The 23,790-nt window shown below is 41.6% G+C and overlaps 1 long non-coding RNA gene across 1 annotated transcript in view; it reads right to left on the reverse strand.

The window, feature by feature from the left end:
* LOC125753605 (uncharacterized) overlaps positions 1–23,132 on the reverse strand; it is a 34,857-nt gene extending 11,725 nt beyond the window's left edge. The window contains exons 1-2 of the long non-coding RNA XR_007405787.1: positions 23,015–23,132; positions 2,273–2,414 (exon numbers count right to left, since the gene is read on the reverse strand). This is a non-coding gene — a long non-coding RNA (uncharacterized LOC125753605). The remainder of the gene's footprint in view (positions 1–2,272; positions 2,415–23,014) is intronic.
* Positions 23,133–23,790: the final 658 nt, after the last annotated feature.

Here is a 23,790-nt window from a genome sequence, read left to right on the forward strand (position 1 = left end):
GAATGTGGAGGTGGTGTGTGTGTATGTATTGCAAGGAGGGATTGCCAGAATTGGAATCAAAGGGAGTAGTGAATGGTCTTGACTACTTTGGGGCTTTAGGTAACTCTAAATCAAAGGGTCCCCCCAGAAAATCCAGGGCCATTCAGATGGCCTTAAATACTTTGAAATGAAGTATAGTACCCAAGACATAGTAAGAAATCATCAGAACCTCCTAAATTGATCCATCAGGTTCTCTGAGACACTTGTAGCTGGTAACCATACCCAGAGTGAATTTGAACTCCCTCAGAATTCAGGGCTTCAAGCTTAGGGCCAGTGACCTCCAATAGCTGAGGGTCCAGCCAGAGGGGGCATCTCCCCACCTGCCACAGGCAACTGTGTTCTTTAGAAAGGAGCAAGGGGCAGGAGCTCCAGGCACTGTTAGCTATAGCCTGCTCTTCTCATGCCTCAGAGCTCCATACATGAGAAAAATAAACTGGGTCATCGCTGCTGGTATAGGGACATTGTGTCAGGTTCCAGAGAAAAAAAGATAGGCTTTAATATAGCAGGATGATCTGTCATCATTTACTGGAGGCTAATTATAAGCCCGAAACCAGAACATCACCAATTTTGGAATCTCCTCAGAGGATAGCAGAGAGCTGACAAAGGCTAGCTTTCAGCTTAACTTTGGGCAAATGGTCCAACATGCTGTGGCCTACATTCCTCAGCTACAAAATAAGAATATCTAACGACTTCTTTGAAAGTGGGCCACAATAACATTTTGAAGGGTGGTGTATAAACATGGCACTGTAGAATCATGTACTCTCGGAAGCCTGACAAGAGCATGTAGTTCATTCTCTACTTGCAGATGAGCACTTGCTTATATGGTCCAAGCAGATGAGTGGCTATTCTCATTTTCAGTGCTTCCAAGCACAATTCACATTGTTGTTAGTCTATTTTGATAGTCAACAGCATAAGAAATCCCTCCCTATGTTGTCTTAATTTCCACAGACTGCATCCTCTGAACAACCTCTTCTTTTTTTTTTTAATTTTTATTTATTTATGATAGTCACAGACAGAGAGAGAGAGAGACAGAGACACAGGCAGAAGGAGAAGCAGGCTCCATGCACCGGGAGCCCGATGTGGGATTCAATCCCCGGTCTCCAGGATCGCGCCCCGGGCCAAAGGCAGGCGCTAAACCACTGCGCCACCCAGGGATCCCTGAACAACCTCTTCTATCATTCTTGGGCATTCCTGATACCCTTGTTGGACTCACTGTGCTGAGTTAGGACGTCCTTTCTGTTGCTGCCCCAGGTAAAGGCCATGCCTCTAAGGCAGGAAGTCAACATGTCCTCTGGAGGGAAGAGATAATCCCAAGATCTGCTGAGTGAAGTAAGTCAGTCGGAGAAGGACAAACATTATATGTTCTCATTCATTTGGGGAATATAAATAATAGTGAAAGGGAATATAAGGGAAGGGAGAAGAAATGTGTGGGAAATATCAGAAAGGGAGACAGAACGTAAAGACTCCTAACTCTGGGAAACGAACTAGGGGTGGTAGAAGGGGAGGAGGGCGGGGGGTGGGAGTGAATGGGTGACGGGCACTGGGGGTTATTCTGTATGTTAGTAAATTGAACACCAATAAAAAATAAATTAAAAAAAAAATCCCAAGATCTTCAGCAGGAAAGAAGGACATGGGGAGAGGGGAGAAAATCCTGGCTCTCAGGGCCATAATCCCCCAGATGTAGACCTTGAAGGCTCTAAACATATGTAAAGGACTCTCACAAGAGTTATCAAAAGGTCTCTGTCTTCTGGAGGTGGTCCAGGAGCTAGGTCAAGAGGTGTCCTTGGGAAGGACCTCGGGACAAACAGGTGACAGCTATATGTCCTAAACCAGACTATCAGGGCATATTGCTAAATGTTGTCCCCAAGATTTCACTCCAGATCTCCCCGGGACAAGCATTCTTTGCACCCTTCTCCTGGAAGGGTGATTTGTTGAAAATTTCAGGCAGCATCGTATCATAGAATTTCTTCTCTGAGAATATTTGGTGTTGTCCCTATTCATCATCCTGGCCAGATTTTTCCTTGTCCTTCTCTAATCTCTTCATTCATTCAATAAGCATTTGCTGAGCACCTACAGTGGGCTAAGTGCAGGATCTAGCTGTGGGCACAGTACACCTGGTATCTGTCCTCAGATTACAGTCAATAAAGACCAGACTCTTCTGTCCCTGAGATGATTTTATTTTCTTTGAGCACCTTTGTTAAGCATTTAGAAAAAGATAAAAGTTAAAACTTACCAGGATGACCTGAAAATTCATGGAGCATTCCATATTTTTTGCCCCACATTGGGCTCCCTGCTCAGTGGAGAGTCTGCTTCTCCCTCTGCCTCTCCTCCTGCTCATGCTTGTGTACTCTCTTTCTCTATCTCTCTCTTTGTCTCTGAAATAAAGAAATAAATAAAATATTTAAAAAATAAGTTAAAACTCGTCTAAAATGAGGGCTTGGAATAATCTTTTAGTGCTAATTACCCATATTGTTCTGGCCAAATTCCTCTGTAGCCTTCTGAGTGAATGTGGCACTGTATAGGTGGGAGTGGTGCCCAGGCACGGGCTTCAGGAATTTCCACCAGGTTAGGAGTAGCATGCGCTATATGTTGGGTGTATTCCCAGACAGAGCCCCCCAGATGTTGTGATACAGTTACCCACCAAAAGGGGAAAAAAATACTGGGGGAATCAAGCTACCAGACTAGGAAAGCTGGTTGTTTTCCTTCCTTTTATCTGTTTCTTAAGAAAAAGAATTCTTTTTTTAAAAAAATCCAAGCACATCCAATATAATCAGCCTGACAAACTATAGTATTATACCCTGACTAGCTAGTGTCAGGCAAAGAACCAGGCTCGAGCATCAGAGAATTTCTCCCTGAACCTCTTGAATCACAGCATCTGCCGTGTTTTGTTTGCTGTCACCTCAGCATTTTCACTTCATCGGGCTCTAAACCAGTCCCTCCTACACGGAGCTAGAGGCAGCTGGTAGAGTGCGTGTCAGGGCACCGGGAGGATTCTTATCTCAGAGGGAACAAATGTGTGATCAAAATCTTACACAACTGCAGCCTATCCTGAAAAATCTACCTGCTTGTGTCACCGCTGGGTGGGCGTTCCCAGGAGCAGCTGACACTTTCCACAATAGCAGCACTATTTCATGAAATTGCGTCTCCTGATTTCATTCCCACCTAAACATCACTGGCTCATAACACCAGTGACGGTGGAGAGACAATTGTTCCCTCCCACCCCACCTTCAGCTTCGTCACTGCAAGAGATTTATATATGCGTGACCTCTCTCGCCTCCAAATATAATAAGGGAGGGAATCTGAAGGGTATTGCCATAACATCTGCTCACTGCCACATCCCGTCGGGTTTCCTTTCCCTTTAGTCTAATGAATTGTTTGTCATTTTCTTACTCCCACTCAAAAATGCTCATGCTTACGTTATTTTTATAGTTTCCAATAGAAACCATACTCATTTTCCAGAACAACCTCCCTCCAATATTTTGCCAAGCTTGATTGAGTATTTAATTGAGTCAGAAGTGGTTCTAGTTTTAAAAACAAAGGTTTCTGGTTTTCATGGACATTCAAAGCTAAATTCTTCACTAGATCTTAATGAGATTCTGAATCATACTTTTAATTTTACCTGTTTAACTACTTATGCTGTTTTATTACTATTACTACTCTAAGAGTTTTTACATCAGTTCGAATGAAAGTAATGAGAAACGGCTAAGTCCATGTAGGAGAGAGGGTAAGTCAAGCAGAAAACATCCATACCCAACAGCCAGTAGCACTGAAAAGTCCTTTGAAAGTGTGGCTTCAGGGGCACCTGCGTGACACAGTTGGTAAAGCGATCGCCTTTTGATTTCGGTCAGGTCGTGATCTCAGGGTCGTGAGATCAGACTCACACTCTGCCTGGAGTCTGTCTGAGATCCTCTCCCTCCCTCTCTGTCTGCACCTCCCACCACTCACGCTCTAAATAAATAAATAAATAAATAAATAAATAAATAAATAAATATTTTTTAAAGTATGGCTTAAAAAATTGTTACATTTTAAAAAAAATTAAATTAGGTAACCTGATCTCTCTGTTGTAGGTATATAGGTCATAGCTAAGTAAATGTGCTTAAAATGCATAGAAAGGGGGCCTGGGGAATTGCTCAGGAGCAATTGGCAGTGGTAACAGGGAGCCAGTGTAGAGGCAGGGAATAAAGGGGAGTCAGGTTCCTCAAAAAAATAAAAATGAAAATATCATTTGATCCAGTAGTTGCACTATGGGGTATTTACCCATACATATATACATACATCAAAATGTATACCCCCCTGTGCTTATGGCAGCATTATTCACAACAGCCAAGACATGGGAGCAACCTAAGTGTCCACTGACAGATGAATGGATAAAGGAGAAGGGGTACCTATAGGTGGTATGTATCAGTCTTTAAAAAAAATGAAATCTTGCCATTTACAACAACATGGAGGGACCTACAGGGTGTAGTGTTAAGTGAGGTAAGTCAGACAGAGAAAGACTAATATCATATGATTTCATTTATATGTAGAATTGAAAATCAAAACAAATGAACAAACAAACAAAAAACCAGAAACAGACCCGTAGACAGAGAATAAACTGATGGTCGCCTCCACAGGGGAGAGGGTGGGAGTTGGACAACATGGGTGAAGGGGAGTGGGAGATAGAGGCTTCCAGTTTTGGAAGGAATAAGTCCTGGGGGAAAAGGCAAAGTCAACAATACTGTAACAGTGTTGTAGGGAGATAGATGGGAGCTCTGCTTGTGGTGACCGTGGCATAATGTATAGACTCACTGAATCGCTTTGTTGAAACTACCATAACATTGTGTGTCAACTAGAGTTAAAAAAAATAATAATAACAAGAAGAAATAAAAAGGAAGGAAGCTGGACACAGATACAAGCACAGAGGAAGGACCCGGTGAAGGCACAGAGAGAACCATCTACAAGCCAGGGACACCTGAGGCCACCAGAAGCCAGGAGAGAGATGTGCAAGATTCTCCTTTACAGCAATCAGAAGGAACCAATCCTGCCATCACCTTGATCTCAGACTAATGGTTTCCAAAAATGGTAAGACAGTACATTTCTGTTGTTTAAGCTGGAGAAAGGAAGATGGGTGGAGTGAGGCAGGTTTTACTTTGATTACTTCTATGTCACTGGATCTGTTACAAGAAGAATGCATTGATTGTATAATCTACATATGTGCACAGACACACATCAGGATGTATGTATATTAAAAAAATGGTAACTCTAAACTTTATTACACTTCCACAAAATTCCTATAGTAGTATAATCACTCCTGGAGACTGATAATTCTTCTTTTTTTTTAAGACTTTATTTATTTATTCATGAGAGACACTGGGAGAGATAGAGACATCAGCAGAGGGAGAAGCAGGCTCCCCGTGAGGAGCCCCATGCAGGTCTCCATCCCAGGACCCTGGGATCACGACCTGAGCCAATGGCAGATGCTCAACCACTGAGCCAGCCAGGTGCCCCGGCTGGCAATTCTTACTATATTTTAGCTTGTGGGCTTCAGAAAGCTTTGTCTTTCCTTTACTACAATGATTCTCAACCTTGGATGCACACTAGAATCATCGGGAGCTTCCAAATCTCAATGCCCACGCCATACCCTGGACCAGTGAAGTCAGAATCTCTCAAGAGAAACTGGCTCCAGCCTTATTTAAAAGCTCCCCAGGCAATTTCAATGTGTGACCAAAGTTGAGAACGAGTTTTACTCTGTAAACTCCTCAAGGGGAGCATCTATGTCTGGTTTGTCTTTTTGTCCTCACAGCACCTAAGTTAGTGACTTATGTTACTATAGTGAGGAGATCTGGACTCTCCAGTATTCTCAGAGGCAGAAAAAGGATCTTAATAACCACGAATTGAGTAATATGTTGGAACCAATGCACACAGATTGATTAGCTACAACAGACAACATCATGCCCTTTTAATGCCTTCAGGACACGCATCTTTTCACACACACAGATCTATACACACACACAATCCTGTGCTGGGTCTATCCTCTGAGTCTGAGAATTTGGGGAGGGTGTTCTTTGGTCAGGCGATAACCCAGTAGAGCAAGGTGAAAGTCCTTAACCAGCTGTGAGTTTCATTGCTGTCAGTAAGAAGATTGAAAATGAATTTCTAAGTCACCGTTGAGTGGAAGGTCACCTGGGAAGGAACCCTCACCCTCCTTCTGACTGCGTCCCAAAATTGATTACATTATCCCTGAGACATTTCCCAATCTTATTTGGGATAAGTTTCTTGGACTTATTGACAAGTCCCTGAAAAGGGAATTTTAGAAATCTGAAGTTCTTCAGACATATTTGGGTTTTTTTCCTTGAAAGTGATGCCAAAGGCTTCCTCTCCCCCCGGCACAGCTGGTGTTGAAGGTTCCAGTGGTTTCATCTAAAATTTTGTAGCTCTAAATGTTATTGATCCTTGGGCCTATCAGGCCTGTTATAAAGGTGTTAATGCTGAGGGCAGAGGGTCCGTTTTCATTAGGCAGTACACTGGAATTACCCATGCTTGCTACGGCCCTCTGAGCAGCTTATGTGGTTATATTAGTTCCCTAGCTGTCGATCTCTTGATGACAAGATTTCAGGAGCAGAATATCTGGTGTATGAGTGGATTATAATCATATTATAAATATCCCTGTAATGTATTAGTGAGGTACTTTTAAGAATAATTTACATAGCACTCTGCTTTGTGTCTTTCTTTAATTGGCATGAGGTCTCTGCGGCACTATTCCATTTCAAATTTCTTAGGGTGTTATTGCCTTTTTTAAAAAAAATCCCATTAGGCCATAGCCTCACAACAGATTTTGTGAAATCCTATTACTTACAGAACCTCTAAAATCAATGATCCTATATATTTTAAAAAGCAGGAAACAATTATTTGAAATAGTATCCGCATTTTACATCATTAGGGGCACATATATTTTGTGAAGTTTATAATTCCAAACATAGAATAAATCATTGTGTTAAATCCTGGTATTTTAGAGGAAAACAATATTAATCAGCTATGTAAATTATGGCATTATGAGTCAGATTATTTCCTCTGTAACAGTATAAAATTCGCAAACTTTCCATCAAGACAGAAACAAAAGAGAAAGAGAGAGAAAGACAGAAACTGAGATTGAGGAAAAACTATGATCCTTTTGGCATGTCTCTTTTTAGGATGACATTTCAGAGCCCATCTCTGCTGAGCTGGTGTCTGCTCACCTGGCCACACAGTCGTGTTTATTAATGTCAACTCTAACCCAGATCTATATCACACGACGATGCACGCATTTCCTGCTTCATTCATTCATGGTCCAAATAGTTTCTTTCATAGTAATTGCTTATGGAAGTTGTGATAGTACAAGCCTTCCCTTTCCCCTTGGTTCTCCCCATAGAAATCCAGCCCACTTGCCCCCTCCCTCCCTCCATTGCTTTCCTTCCCTGGCTTCAGAAATCCTGGGAAAGGCTGATTTGAAATCCACATCAGAGTCCCAGGATAGGAGAAATCCCTGTGCCCAAGGATGGGTGAGGTTAGCATTATGGTCAGCAACACACACGTGGGGTGCCTCCTTAACTTCTTAGAGTCAACATTATGCTTCCTTCAATAAAGACACCACACAACTGGGATGCCTGAGTGGCTCAGTGGTTGAGTGTCTGCCTTTGACTCAGGGCATGATAAGTCCTGAGTCAAACAGGACAACAAACTCACAACATTTTTCATTAAACCATTAAACAACCTTTTATATTTTTATTACATGTTCAAAAATAAAATTAATCAGAAAGAGTTGCATTTGTTCAGTATTTCACTTTCAGTTATGGTTTTCTTTCTTTCTTTCTTGGTCAAATTAATTACCCTAATTGTAATTAAGGGTAAAGAAATCAGTCTTTACTCTGCCTGTTTAGGTGATCAAGTCCCCAGTTCATAAAAGATAAGTTTTCTTCACCAAAGAATGCCAGGTTCCAAAGGTAGAAGAAATGATAGAATTAGGAAGTCATCATTTTGCAACTCCCCATGAAAAAACTGATTCAGGTAAGAGCCATCAATGAATGCTACAAGCAAGGGGTAGAAGGTTGTGGGGAGTAGGATCTTTGGTCGTTACCAAGGTATCACCCTATAGGTGACTTGCCAATTTCAAGAGAACAATTTACTATCACAAAGGCACGTACAGGTGGCTGACAATTCAACCAAGGGAACAAACTCAACATCCCTAACAATGGCACTCCTCGGTGTGCTCCCTGACTGACAGGATGCAACAGGAAGTATCCGGTATCACCTATGCAGTATTTCTTCCTGATATGTTTAACCTGCACTTAAATAAGCCTTTAGACCTAACTTTTAGTGCACAGGAAATTCAATAGCTAGAATGTGGAGGTAACGACACTACAAGGAAACAATTAGACATGTGGGACGTTTTACAAGACAAGCTGGCCTCGTCTCTTCAGAAAATCAATATGATAATAGAAAGCAGATCAATGCTTGCCTGGAACCAGGAACAAAGGGGATATGACTGCAGAGGGGCACAAAGATTTCTGGGGTGATAGAAATCTGCATTTTGATTGGGGTAATGGTTACACTGATGTATAGAGTTGTCAAAATTAATGAACAGAACACTGATAATGACTGAATTTATTATGCTGAAGTTATACTTGGATATAGTTGATTTTTAAAATAAAAACCAATTATCAGTGTCACACAAAAACTGAAGCCAGGTATGCCTGGGTGGCTCAGTGGTTGAGCACCTGCCTTCAGCTCAGATTGTGATCCTGGGGTCCGGGATAGAGTCCCACATTGGGCTCCCTGCATGGAGCCTGCTTCTCCTTCTGCCTGTGTCTCTGCCTCTCTCTCAGCCTGTGTCTGTCATGAATAAATAAATAAATCTTAAAAAAAAAAAGTGAAGCCATTGGCCCATATTTAAATTGTCTAAAGAGCCATTATAACCAGATATAATAAGAGGAGCTCAGTCAGATCCAGGCTTGAAAAAAAGGGACAACTAAGGACAATTGGGGGATAATGAGGAGAATCAAAACATAAACTAGATGCTAGATCATATTGAGAATTTTTAAAAAGATTTTATGCATTCATGAGAGAGAGAGGCAGAGACACAGGAAGAGGGAGAAGCAGGCTCCTTGCAGGGAGCCTGTTACGGGACTCCATCCCTGGACCCCAAGATCACTACCTGAGCCAAAGACAGACACTCAACTGCTGAGCGACCCAAGCGTCCCAATCACATTGAGAAATTGAGATTTTTTTTCTTCTGGTTTATGATAGGACAATGTTCTTCTTCTTTTTTTTTTTTTTTAAGGATAATGTTCTTATTGTTAGAAGATGCTTGTTGAATTATTTAGGACAGAAGTGCCATGATGTCCATAACCTAATTTCTACACTAAAAGATATATATGATCATGTAGAAAGAGAAAGCAAATATAGCAAAAAGTTTTCAATGGTTTAATTCTATAGAAAGAACTCATTGATATTTAGTATGCTAGACTTTTAACAATTCTGTACTTCTGAAATATCTAATAATAAAAATATAGAAAACAGTGATAGCCGTGTGAGTGAGTGGTGATGGCTCCTGCGGTTTGGAGGCAGCCTTCAGAAAATCTTCTAGCCTTTTCATGAGATTAACTTTTATGGCAGGGAGTCGCCCTTTCCATTGCTTCTCCTTTAGGAGAAAGGATGCTAGTAGATCCCCAGTGAGACTTTTGTGTCCTACTCTGTGACCTAAAGGACTTTGGGCTCCTCCCATCATCCTTCACTTCTCCCTGCCACAATGCTACCGGGGAAAATACACACAAATGGCTCTGTTAATTGCTTGAATAAATATTTCAACAAGACTAAAAAGAAAAGATACATTCACTCCTGGAATTTCTCCATGAGAGAAGAGAGGATAGAAAAACATAGGTCAAGAAGCTTTTATCGCTTGAATGGAAACATATGTAATAAGTACGTTGAAGGTAAGAGGAAAGTTCTTTTTCAATATCAACTAAATGTGGTTACCAGGGTTCCGGATGTGGAAGGTCAGAGTTGTTTAATGTGGTGATGTCTACGTTACTTTTGCTAAGGGAAGTGATCTCTATTCAAATTCTCCTCTTCCTGGAAGGTCTAGCTCAAATTGCTTCTCTTGTACAAAATCTTTCCAAACTAATCCAACCCCTTATGGCAATCACTGCCTCTCCCAGGTTCCACCTGTTTTCGTTGTCTGTTTCAGCTGCTAGGTTATTTAAATAGCTTATATTTTTGCATCCTCTCTCTTAAAAGCCAGAATCAGGTTTGATGGGGATGCCCAGCCCCGATTCTCCCAACATGTCTGTCTCCGTCTGCACATAGCCATCCATTCGATAAGGGCTTGGACGCAGGGACCATGGCTAAGCCCCTTTGTATTCCCAGTGCCCTGCACAGAGCCTGGTCCATAAAAATTTGAAAAATGAGCAATGGCTTTCTTCCTATCCCTATTGTGGTCCAGAGCATAGGGCAAGGCATGGAGGAGTGTCTCCTTTTAAGTTTCCTTGTAGAATGAATCAAAGTTACCTAGGATCAGGAAACATGAGTGATAAAGTCTCTCTCTCTCTCTCTCTCTCTCTCTCACTCTCTCTCTCTGTGAATCTCCCTCTCTTTCTCTCTTGCTTGCATGAATATGCATTTTCTTTCTCACCCTTGGAATGGAGACACTGTGTTGGCAAGAATCCCAGGATTAGAGTAAGGAGTAGAGATAAGCCATGCCTACTATCCCCTGTCCAAATCCCTGATCCATACAGTTCATGAGCATAATATGTCATTGTTTTATGACATCACATTTTGGGGAAATACGTTACATAGTCACACCAAATGGAACATTTTTTTGCTTCTCATCCTTTTCTACATATCATCTAAATATGGATGTACCTTAGGAAGGGTTGTTAAATAAGTTGCAGGGTGTCCAATTAAATTTCAGATAAACAATAAAAGCTTCTTTTAGCATAAGTATATCGCCAATATTTCATGGAACATATCCTTAAAAAATATTTATTGTTTATCTGAAGTTCAAATTCAATCAGGACTCCTCTATTTTTATTTGCTAAATCTAGTAACTCTAACGTCAAGTCTCCATCCTGGGGACACCTGGGTGGCTCAGTGGTTGAGCGCCTGCCTTTGGCTCAGGTCGTGATCCCTTCCTGCCTCCCTGTGGGAGCCTGCCTCTCCCTCTGCCTGTGTCTCTGCCTCTCTCTCTCTCGGTGTCTCTCATGAATATATAAAATATTTTTTTAAAAAAGTTCTGCCCCTTACCTTTTCTCATCTACAGTCACTACTTGGAGGAGTCTTTCCAGTCCAATCTTTATCCTGATAACTCTGAAATTTACATCTCCAATTCGGAAATCTGTACTAATCTCTATTCTAAAACATTGGACTACCTACTTGATAATTCCATTTTTATAGCTGACAATCATGTCAAACCTAAACAGAATTGTTGATTTGCACCCCTTACCCACACACCCAAGCTGCTGCTCCTCAACCTCCCCCATCTCATTGAATGGCACCAACATCCACCCAGCTGCTCAAGCCCCTAAGTCAAGAGTCAGCTTTGATTCTTCTCCATCCTGGACTCTGTCTCCAATCAATCAACAAGTCCTATTGGCTCAACTGCCAAAACATATTTCCAACCCACCTCTGCTTCTGTGTGTCCACTACACCCCCTCTGGATCAAGCCACACTCTCTTCTCACTTGAACAATTGTACTGGCTGCCAAGTATCTTTCCTCCTTTCCCTCTTGCTTCTCTATAACTCTGTATAATGCATTCTGCACACAGTAGCTGGAAGGATCTTTTTTTTTTTTTAAGATTTTATTTATTTATTCATGAGAGACAGAGAGAGGCAGATACACAGGCAGAGGGAGAAGCAGGCTTCACGCGGGGAGCCTGATGTGGGACTCGATCCCAGGTCTCCAGGATCACGCCCTGGGCCGAAGGTGGCACTAAACCGCTGAGCCACCCAGGCTGCCCCAGAAGGATCTTTTTAAAGAAAGATCATGTAACTCATCTGCTAGAAATGCTCCAATGGTTCCTCACTGCACTAAAAATAAAAGAGCTCTCAGTATGATCTTTTCCCAACCAAATATCCTTCGAGACCCTTCATGATCTATTTCCTGTACCACGCTGTCAAGAGGTCACCAATCTTTCCGTTCCTCAAACATGCTAAGCTTCTTCCTCCCTTAGGACCCTTGGGATGTTCTGCCTGAAGAACTGCACCCAGATGGCTCATTCTTATCATTTCTGCCTCAAATCTCACATCACTTCTTCAGTTAGGCCTCCCTTACCCCACACCCGCCCCATTGGCTCCCAAGGCCATCACCCCAGGTATTTCCACCTCTAGGCAAAACCCTCTGCACTTGCTTCAGTTTGATTAGTTTGTGCCTGTACACTCACCTGTTCCTGTCCTCTCTCTTTGATCTTTTTTAAAACAGCAGAGAACCAGATTTTGTTAATTTCCTAGTTCAATTTAAGGGTTCTGCTCATTCATATATGATTTAATATGTGGTTTATTTGCATTTGTTGTGATGGCTCATGTAGGTGGACTTATTTCTACCATATGATTTTTAGTTTTCTATTTATCATGCATTTTTCATATTTTTTTCTTCTCATTTCTTCCCCATTATCAGGTTGATACACTTCCTTTATTCTCTTATTTTCATCTTTTAGTTTGAAAAATACACACTCGAGTTCTGTGACTTTAGGTTACCTTTAACTTTTAAGCACATGTAACTGAAGTGTGGAGTGAGTCTATTACTCCTCCTAGAGTGTGAGATAACAATCTCAGAATCCTTTAATGCCAAACACCATCAGTCGTGCTAACCATGTGCATTAAATATCATTCGAATTTGTCATTAATATCTCCCAAATTCACTTTTTTGTGTGTTTTACAGCTAATGGTAATTTAGATTTCCCAACACATTGCCTAGCTACTTTGCCCATCCAGCTCTTTGTTTCCCACTCATTCCTTTGGGTCCAATTTTCTTGTGTGAGACAAAAGCTCTCTCAGACTGTATGTCTAAAAATGCTTCTATTGCACCTTGAATCTTGAGCATAATCCACCCATAATCTTGGGTAAGAAATTCTGGTGTACAGTTCTTTTCCTCAGTGGTTTGAAGACGCTGTTTGGGTAGTGGCTGGCATCTATCATTGCTGATAAGTGTGCTGTCCGTCAAAGTATCAGTGCTTTTCAGTCTTTCTAGTGGTTTTGAAGATTCTCTCTGTGCTTTTGAGGTTCTGTCATCATTCTCTGCTATGTCCACGTGTGGACTTTCTGTATGTATTCTGCTTTAGACATGTGTGTCCCTTCGATCTAAATGCTCACCTTTGCTTTTTCTTAGCTTTTCTTTTTATTACTGTGACTATGTCTTACATTCAAAAGAATGCATAGACTGTATGAGTAATGAAATAAGCACCTGTGTATCCACCACCAAATTAAGAATTAGATCTTCACAGGTATCTTGTTGTTGCTGTTGTTGTTGTTTTTAAGATTTTATTTATTTGAGAGAGAGAGAGAGATATCAAGTACACAAGTGGCAGGAAGCAGCAAAGGAATAAGGAGAAGTTGACACCCTGCTGAGCGGGGAGCCCCATCCAGCACTCAGTTCAGGACCCTGAGATCATGACCTGAGCCAAAGAAGGATGCTTAACCATCTGAGCCACCCAGGTGCCCTTCTTAGAAGTCCATGTGTGCTTTTCTCTGATCACACTCTTTTCTTCCTTACATGAGCTACATATCACCTGAATTTTAAATCAATAATTCCCTTGTTTTGCTCAAAGGGTTGAAGGGACTACTACTATTGTATGTTTCTACACAATGTGGGTTTTTAAAAAAATTTTTGTATATTATTCTACTTTGTATTACTGGAGTCATATATCCTTTATTCTTGTGACATGCTTTTTTCATTGAACATTAAGCTTTTGAAATACATCCATATTCATGCATGCAGCTCTAGTGCATTTATTTATATTTTATTTTAAAGATTTTATTTTTATTTATCATGAGAGATGCAGAGAGAGAGGCAGAGACATAGGCAGAGGGAGAAGCAGGCTCCCAATGGGAAGCCTGATGTGGGACTCGATCCCGGGACTCTGGGATCATGACCTGAGCCAAAGGCAGACACTTAACCACTGAGCCACCCAGGTGCCCTAGTGTATTTATTTTAAACAAGTGTATATAATTCCATTTTATAAATATTCCAGAAAATAAATATTTAGAAAGTGAATGGATAAGTGAAGAAACTTACCCTCACACATTGCCCCCATTTTTGACAACCAAATTTTGTTCTGAACATCAATTTTTGCTCTCTCAGTATGATCTTTTCCCAACCATTGAGCTCCAACACAACTTCTCCATCATGCCCAGCCCAATTCTCCAATTGGCATCTGACCTGGCTTCTCTCCACTAGAATAAACCCCCAAGGTTTAGTTCATTTAAATCTAAGTCACACTTCTTTGGGCAATCTTTTGTGATTAATCAGTCATTAGGCAATCACCTTTAAAAGAAGACTGTAAGGAGCATGTAACCAGACACCAGTCTAGTGAGATACCCCTGGCAGATGGACACTCATCTGCTGGAACACAACAAGTATTCATAAGCGTACCCATTCCACCGGTAGCTTTCACCTTGGAATTTCTTCCTTCTTTTTTTTTTTTTTTTTTAAGATTTTTATTTATTTATTTATTCATGAGACACACACACACACAGAGAGAGAGAGAGAGAGAGGCAGAGACACAGGCAGGGGAAGAAGCAGGCTCCATGCAGGAAGCCCAATGTGGGACTCTATCCCGGGACTCCAGGATCATGCCCTGGGCCGAAGGCAGGTGCTAAACCGCTGAGCCACCCAGGGATCCCATTCTTCCTTCTTTTGAGCTGAAACTGATTCCCGGTACCTTCCACCCTTGGGTGGTTATCCTGCCTTCTGGAGAGACACTCAGGAATCTATACCCTTTTCACATCATCTTCTCAAATGTCTGCAAGGTATAAGCAGGTCTCTCTGTCCTAACTCCTTTCATACTATGGCCCTCAACCCAAGCTCTTCCTTTTTCTGCATTCACAGTTTTTTTTTCTTTTGTCATTTCTTACTTACTATGATTTCTGGGTTCTCTTAGTAGGCTGATCACTCTCCTCTGAGCTCCCGCCTATCTATCAATATGATATATGACATGATCTTAGGAAATAAGTCGCCTGCCCCAAGAGATGTCTCACAACTTGCAGCATTTATAATCTTTATCAGTGCCTTGTTACATTTGGTAAAAGATTTTAGATGTAAGCGGGATCCCTGGGTGGCGCAGCGGTTTGGCGCCTGCCTTTGGCCCAGGGCGCGATCCTGGAGACCCAGGATCGAATCCCACATCAGGCTCCCGGTGCATGGAGCCTGCTTCTCCCTCTGCCTGTGTCTCTGCCTCTCTCTCTCTCTCTGTGACTATCATAAATAAATAAAAATTAAAAAAAAAGAAATAATAAAAAAAAAAGATTTTAGATGTAAGCATACACAAGAAACAGCAGAAGACCAAATAATTCCTCTATCATCACACCTTAGACATCTTGTGCCAGATATCTATCTATCTATCTATCTATCTATCTATCTATCCTTGATCCTAGGGCCCTAGGATCACGACCTGAGTCAAAGGCAGACACACTCAACCACTGAGCCACCCAGGAGCCCCTGAAGCAAAGATTTCTTAAGGCACAAAAATAATAATTATAAAAGAAAAAATGAGATGTACTACATGACAATAAAGAATTCTATTCATCAAAAGATACTATTAACAGTAAAAAGTGAGTCTGTATATTGGAAGAAGATATTTGCATGCAGCACATGCTCAACAAAAGACATTTCAATAGAAAAACAATCCCTTCAAAGTGATAAGAAAAAGAATATTCAATAGAAAAAATGTACAAAAGCCTTGAACAGAAATTTGACAAAAGATACTTAAATGGCAAATAAACGTATAAAAAGTACTCAACCTCAATAGTCACCAGGAAAACACAAACTACAATGATAATGTGATGTCATTTTACATCTGCCAAAGGAACTCAAAAGGAAACAATTCTATTGCTAGGATTCAGAGGAGCTACAACTCCCACATGCTTTTGGCAGTGGTATAAATTTGTAAGACAATTTTTGAAAACTGAACATAAATCCAATCAAGGTTGAACATACAATTACTCTACAATCCAGCAATGCTGCTAGGTAGAGATTCAACAAAAATGCATACTGGGGCACCTGGGTGGCTTAGTGGTTGAGCATCTGCCTTTGGCTCAGGTCTTGATCCCGGGGTCCTGGGATCGGTTCCCACATGGGACTCCCCACAGGGAGCCTATGTGTTTGCCTCTGTGTGTGTGTCTCTCATGAATAAATAAATAAAATCTTTAAATAAATGCATACTGATTACATTCAATGCAATCTCAGGCAAAATCCCAAAAGATTATTTGTGGATATTACAAACTAATTCTAAAGTTTATATGGAGAGGAAAAAGACCTAGAATAGGCAACACAATATTTAAAGAGAACAACAATTTTGAAGGACTGACACTACCAGCTTCAGGAGTCAGCATAAGTAACTACTAACTGTAGTTCGTAATCAAAATCATGTGGTCTTGGTGAAAGAATAGACAAATAGAAAAATGGTAAAGAATGGAGAGCCCAGAAACAGACTCACACAAATATAGTCAATTGTTCTTCGAAAAAGGAGCAAAGAGGGGCAGCCCGGGTGGCTCAACGGCTTAGCGCTGCCTTCAGCCCAGGGCCTGATCCTGGAGTCTTGGGATCGAGTCCCACGTCGGGCTCCCTGCATGGAGCCTGCTTCTCCCTCTGCCTGTGTCTCTGCCTCTCTCTCTCTGTATGTGTGTGTCTCTCATGAATAAATAAATAAGAATCTTAAAAAAAAAAAAGGAGCAAAGACAATTCAACATAGAAAGGATAGTCTTTCCAATAAATTCTGCTGGAGGAAAAAAAAAAGAATTTAAACACAGACCTTATACCCTTCACAAAAGTTAATTCAAAATGGATCACACACCTAAATGTAAAATGCAAAACTATAAAACTCCTAAAATATAACATAAGAGAGAATCTAGTGGGTTTGGCAATGACTTTTTGTTCATTTTAGATAGAACACAAAGGCGTAATCTGTGAAAAAAATTGATGAATTAAATCCTTTGTTAAAATTAAGAACATCATGAAAATGAGAAAGTAAGTCATAAACTTGGAGAAAATAATTGCAAACTACATATCTGATCATGACTGATTTCCAAAATATACAAGAACTCTTAAAACTCAACAATAAGAAAACAAAAATCTTAATTTAAAAGTGGGCAAAAGATCTGAGCAGATATAATAATAACAAATAAACATTAAAAGATAATCAACATCATAAGTCAGTAAGGAGCTTGCAAATAAAAAAGAGAGATATCACCATACATTATTAGAATGGCTAAAATCCAAACTACTGACAATACCAAATACTGACAAGCACGTGGAGCAAACAGAACTCTCACTCATTGCAAAATGATGGGAATGCAAAATGGTACAGCCACTTTGGAAGACAGTTTGGAGATTTCTTATAAAACCAAACATTCTGTACTATATGATCCAATTGTGCTACTTGGTATTTACCCAAGGGAGTTGAAAACTTATCTACACAAAAACCTGCACACATATGTTCAGAGCAGTTTTATTCACAATTGCTGAAACTTGGAAGCAATCAAGATATCCTTCAAACTGGTATATCCCCACAATGGAATATTATTCAGCAGTGGAAAGAAAAGAGCTATTAAGCCATCACAAGACATGAGGGAAACTTAAATGCATATTACTAAGTGAAAGAAGCCAATCTAGAGGCTACGGGCTGTATGATTCCAGTTATATGATATTTTGGGAAAGGCAAATCTATAGACACAGTAAAAAATTGGTTGCCAGGAGTTAGAAGGGAGGGAGGGATCAACAGGCAGAGCACAGGGATTTTTTTTTAAAGATTTTATTTATTTATACATGATAGACAGAGAGAGAGAGAGAGAGAGAGAGAGAGGCAGAGACACAGGCAGAGGGAGAAGCAGGCTCCATGGAGCCCGACATGGGACTCGATCCCAGGACTCCAGGATCACACCCTGGGCCAAAGGCACACTTAAACCACTGAGCCACCAGGGCTGCCCAGCACAGGGATTTTGTTAAGGCAGTGAAACTATGCTGTATGATCCTATAATGGTGGATACATGTCATTATACATTTGTTAAAACCCATAGAGTGTACAACACCAAGAATGAACCCTTATGTAAAACTGGACTTTGGTTGATAATGATGATGTGTAATGTAGGTTCATCAGTTGTAACAAATGTATCCCTCTATACAAGACATTGATAGTGGGGGAGGAGGGGTATGTGTGTTGCGGGCCAAGACATATATGGGAATTCTCTATACTCTCTACTCACCTTTGCTGGGAATCTATAACTGCTCTAAGAAATAAAGTCAATCAAAAAACTCTTTTAAGTGGATGAACCTGTAAAATTTCATTTGTTTAAATCATCACAGATGGGCAGTATCCTTACCCAAATATTGGCTTGGAGAATCGTCCTAAATTAGTGTTATCCTCATGCAAACCTCCCAAGACACACCATAAAATGCAACTTGATGTGAGTGATAAATGGGAAAAGACAGAACCTCCGGCCCAGACTGTACTTAAGATGAATGATGAATGATAAAAAATGACACTATGGAATGCTAAAAAGGGAAATAATTTTGTTAAGGAAAACCTGAGGCAGAATGGCTGATTTGACAGCAAGAATTGTTTCGATGTGATCTTGCTACTCAGTTCTCATTCATTTCAAACTTTCTTACCCTTTTGTCTTTTTTTCTCTCTCTCTGCAAGATGTTTACAAGTGTTCTAATAGCAACAAAGAATTCCTTAAATAATCCAGTGGAATGCACTTGTGCCACCTTGAGACTTCATCCCCATTGTCATTTGTACCTGTCTTCCCTGCCTCTAGAAAGACAAACATCATCCAGGGATAAAGCCCATCTCAGTAAGTTCCTAAGAGGAACACCCACATGCCTGAAGTTATCAGAGGAAGAAGTGCAGAGAAAAGGCCTAACTTTGGCCACTGAAGCATAGATTTGAGGTTTGGGGGATTTTTTTATGTTTTGTTCGTTTTTAAATTTTTTGAGTTTTGAGTCTACTACTCACTCCTCTGGCATTTCCTGAGGCTTGCCCTCTGAGTAAATGGTAACTACCACCCCAGTATATGGTATCTACCTTGTTGCACATTCTCAGTGACCTCCAAAGACTCAGTAAATTGGTTAGCTGAGAGACAAGAGAAGCACCCTTCCTATTTGGATTTCCTTTTTTAAAACAAACTATATAATCCTGTAGTCAACCTGCCAAGTGGAGATACTTTTGATATGTCTTTAAAAGTTATTTATGATTTAGAGCTATACTTATAACCAAACTCTCACAAATAATTTGATAGTAAATTCCAACTATTATCTAGGTCTTCTTTGCCTAGACCTGGTTTTCCCCTGATGAATGACTAGAGCGGATGTGCCCAAAACCTATCCCCAGCTCTTGCTAATTTCCTGACCTGGTGATCCCACTGCAACCAAAATGACTGTTTGGAAATGCACATACGATCATACCACAGGTACCTAAAAACAGTTTAGGGGCTTCCTATTTGGGCTTTTATAGCAGAGCCCTTCTAACCCTATGAACTCTTTAAGAAGGAGGTTGGTGGTGAGCCAGTTGAGATTATCTGCCCCAAGAGAGATGCAGTAGGACAGAATCAGAGACAGCCCCCACAGATTTCTTGGCTTTGTATTGCAGAAGTCCAAGCCCTTAAAGACTACTAAAATATTCTGTATATAGATATAATGCCATATTCAGAAGCATAAGGGTTGTATATTTATAATGAGGAGAGGAGTTGGGGACTACAAAATATCTTTTGGGGAAGCTGGGGTATGGTAGGAATTAGACTTTATTCCTAGAACAAGACTCTCTCTGACTCAGGAGGAGATGGGGGGGTGGGGAACAGTGAAAGTAGTGTTGCATGCCTCAGGGGAGGTGGCTGGACCCAGAAAGGCAATGCCAGACAGGCACAATCTTCAGGAAGATGGCATTCCTAGCCTGGCACAGAGACTGCAGGGACCTGGCAGGCCCACTGTCCACCATGAAGACAGCTCAGCAATAACCAGCCAGGATCTGTCATTGGTGATCAGACAATCCTGCTCACCACTACCTTGTACCTTCCCTCTTGCAAAACAACATGATGCCTGCCTGCTACAGAGAGATATTCATTAAGTGTGTTTTAAATGAGTGAAGAAAAGGAAACCTTGTAAAAGTGACTTTTCACAATGGATACTTTTCTTTCAAATTACCTTAAACTTCATTCTCTCCTCTGATATATAAGCACAAAATATCTCCTAATAAATACAAACTTGTGGGGAACCTGGGTGGCTCAGTCGGTTCGGCTCAGGTTATGATCACGAGGTCTTGGAATCGAGCCCCACATCAGGCTCCCTGTTAATTAACTTAAAATTTAAGCCAATGTATAATGTTTTAAAGCAAAATGCTTTCCCCACACACACAGAGAAAGAGATATCTGACCTTATTTATCTGGGCTCTGGCTCCTATGGCCAGGTCAGCAAAGGGTGCTGAGGCAGAGAAGCAGGCATCCCATTTCCAGGACAGTTCTGCTTGAACTGTGTGAAAGTCAACAAATATGCCCCCTGGGCCATGTGGCTGGTATTTCAGAGGTCCTGCTGGTTCCCAAATCAACAAGCTGGTAGTGGGTAGCTATAGAAGGTTATATAGTACCATTAAAAGGCTGAAGGAAAGATGTAATGCCCATGTCATGGGTTTACTCTGACCTGGTGTCTCCATGCCTTCCACACACTCTTTCCATGTTGTGGCTTTGCCTGCTTCTCTGCCCCTCCGGTGCTGTGTGACCATTTAAAGCAATTAGCAGAGCATCTGATGTACCCAGAAGGCCACAGTGAGTGTAGTCAGATGGAAACCCCATCGGCTGTGCCAGTGCATCCCCACCCTTTGCTGGGGGACCTGTGGTTTACCCTCTTGCAGGGAAGGCAACCAACCCAGGAGTTCATGTGATCGTTCCTTAGAGGCTTGTGCTCCCCACTGAGCAGAGAACAAGTGGTTGTGTCCTGCTGCCCCGGCTCCTGAGCCCCACCTGGCATGTAGGCAAGGGTTTCCCTTCATGAGAGTAGGCGGCCTGTGCTTCACCACCACATTAATGTTACCACAGGAGTCATTGTTTGGTGGGCCCCTTAATGTAAGTGTAGGAGTGGGGACGTCAGGGAGTCTTCATTTGAAGGGATAAAGAGCAGGCAAGACTCCTCGGTCCTCCTTGTAGTAAAGCAGTCCTCCTTACCAGTCAGGAATTCTTTCTGGAATCCCTCTGGGTTGGGGGCGACTCAGTGTCCCCCAAGCAGAGTCTTTGAAAAGCTGCAGGGCTTCTTTAAAAGGCCATACCCAGGGGGGAATCCCTGTGTGGCTCAGTGGTTTAATGCCTGCCTTGGGCCCAGGGCGTGATCCTAGAGACCCAGGATCGAGTCCCGCGTCGGGCTCCCTGCATGGAGCCTGCTTCTCCCTCTGCCTGTGTCTCTGCCTCTCTCTCTGTGTGTGTCTCTCTCTCACGAATAAATAAATAAGATCTTTAAAAAAAAATTAAAGGCCATACCCTAAAGCTCTCCAGAATGGTGGTGCCTTCCTTAGATAGAGACAGCTAGCTGCTGTCGGGTACCCGTTCTCACGTTCTTCCTTAGTGACAGAACTGCAATATCAGGAGGGGTGTCAATACACACCCAGAGAAGAGACTACATTTCCCAGCTTTCTCTGCAGCTATGTGTGACCCTGTGACTAATGAGATAGAAATGTATGTGTTAGGTTGGACATCCAGAAAGATTAATTAATGAAAGCTAGGCCACCTGAGATGCTGCTTCCCACTGCCTGGAACTTACATGGCTGGTGCTCTGGCAGCCATCCTGGACCATGAGGGCACCTTGAGGACAAGGGCAACATGCACTAGAAAAGGTGAGTGGGAAGTCCAGAGAGTTCCCACATACCTTCTTGTGCCCCCAACCCCAAAACATACACACACAGTTTCCCCTATTTTTAACATTTTGCATTCATGTAGTACAGTGAATCAATACTGAGCATTATTATTAACTAAGGTCCATCATTTACATAAGGGTCACTATGTAGTACCTGCCATAGGTCTTGACAATGATGACAGGTATCCACCAGTATAGTATTAAACAGAATAGTTTCACAGCCCTAAAAGTGCCCAGTACTCCACCTGTTCATCCCTCCTTTTCTCCCTCCCCCGAAATCCCTGGCAACCACAAATCTTTTTACTACCTCCATAGTTTTGCCTTTTCCAGAATGCCATATGCTTAGAACCACATAGCAAGCAGACTTTCCAGATTGGCCCCTCTCTCTTAGCAACACACATACACATTTCCTCCATGTCTTTTTATGGCTTGAGAGCTCGTTTCTTTTTATTGCTAAATAATATTCTACTGTCTGGATATGCCACAGTTTAATTTTAGGCTCTCCTTAATTTTATGCATTCACCTGCTGAAGGACATCAGGGTTGTACTTGCATCTCTAGACTGCTGGCTCTGCCCTACAGACTTTAGCCTTGCTCCTTTCAGGTCGGTTCATTTCTCCTACAGGGTGAGGAATGGGGGTGGGGGTGAGGGTCTGTGGGCAGCATTGCAGTCTCTGCAGCGGGAGGTGGTGGGAAATGAGGCAGGAGGGAGAGCATGAACATGCCCGCGCATGCCCCCCGCCCCAATTCCTGTTTCTGTGATGTACTGCTGGCCTCAGCATCTGCCAGCTGTTCGTGTTGTGGCAGATTTTCAACCTTGCAGGCAATACTTACCAAGAAAGGGGCATTGGCACTGATTACAATCCACTTTTCTTTTCTGCAATGTCTGGAGCACACTTTGTGTCATATTTTATCTTACCTGTTTCTGCTGCTATTTTCTTAGTCATGATTAGTGCCATTGTGATCCTTCTTTTGTGAACATCAGTAGCCCAACAGGGACATCACACTTCACAAATAGGACTAAGTCATTCGGTGTTCCTTTCTAGAAGAAAGACTATAATCAATTCCCACCTAATTAAAAAAATAAAACTGCTGTTACTTTCCCCACACACACTCAGCCCCACACCAGAGACTCATACTTTAACAGCTTTATAGTGGAGGCTCTTTTGAAGACTCCACCGTCAATAAGTTTGCGACTCAGAACTAGAAAAAAAATACATTGCCAGCGTGGAGTGTCAGTGCCTCAATGTTAAGCCCAGGACAATTCATTCTGCATGACCTCAGTGAGACAGCTGGGTGTTCCCACTTCTCCTCCATCTGTTGCATGTCAACTAGCACCTGCTCCCTTCGATTACTTTCAGAAGAAGTTGAGGATTTTAAGAGATGTGCATATCCTTGGGTCCATAATAAGTCTTCAAACTTCTCAGAGAAGATTTATGCAAATCAGCCTCGTAAAGAAAAATTTTACAAACCACCCTTCAGAAGTTTTGTGATTTGAAACAAGAATGATGATTTTTGTTCTATTCACTATTGTTTTGCTATTCTAAGTCCTTTTACCATAAATAGCAATAAATATCCAGTAGAAATTCCCATGTACTTGAGCATTACGAAGGAAAGCCACAGAAACCAGGAATTTTTCTCATTGAAAGCTTTCAAGTTCAATCAAATGGAATCACTAAAAAAGAAGAAAAAAAT

The sequence above is a fragment of the Canis lupus genome, chromosome 25, assembly GCF_003254725.2.
Source record: "Canis lupus dingo isolate Sandy chromosome 25, ASM325472v2, whole genome shotgun sequence".
Taxonomy (NCBI): Eukaryota; Metazoa; Chordata; class Mammalia; order Carnivora; family Canidae; genus Canis; species Canis lupus.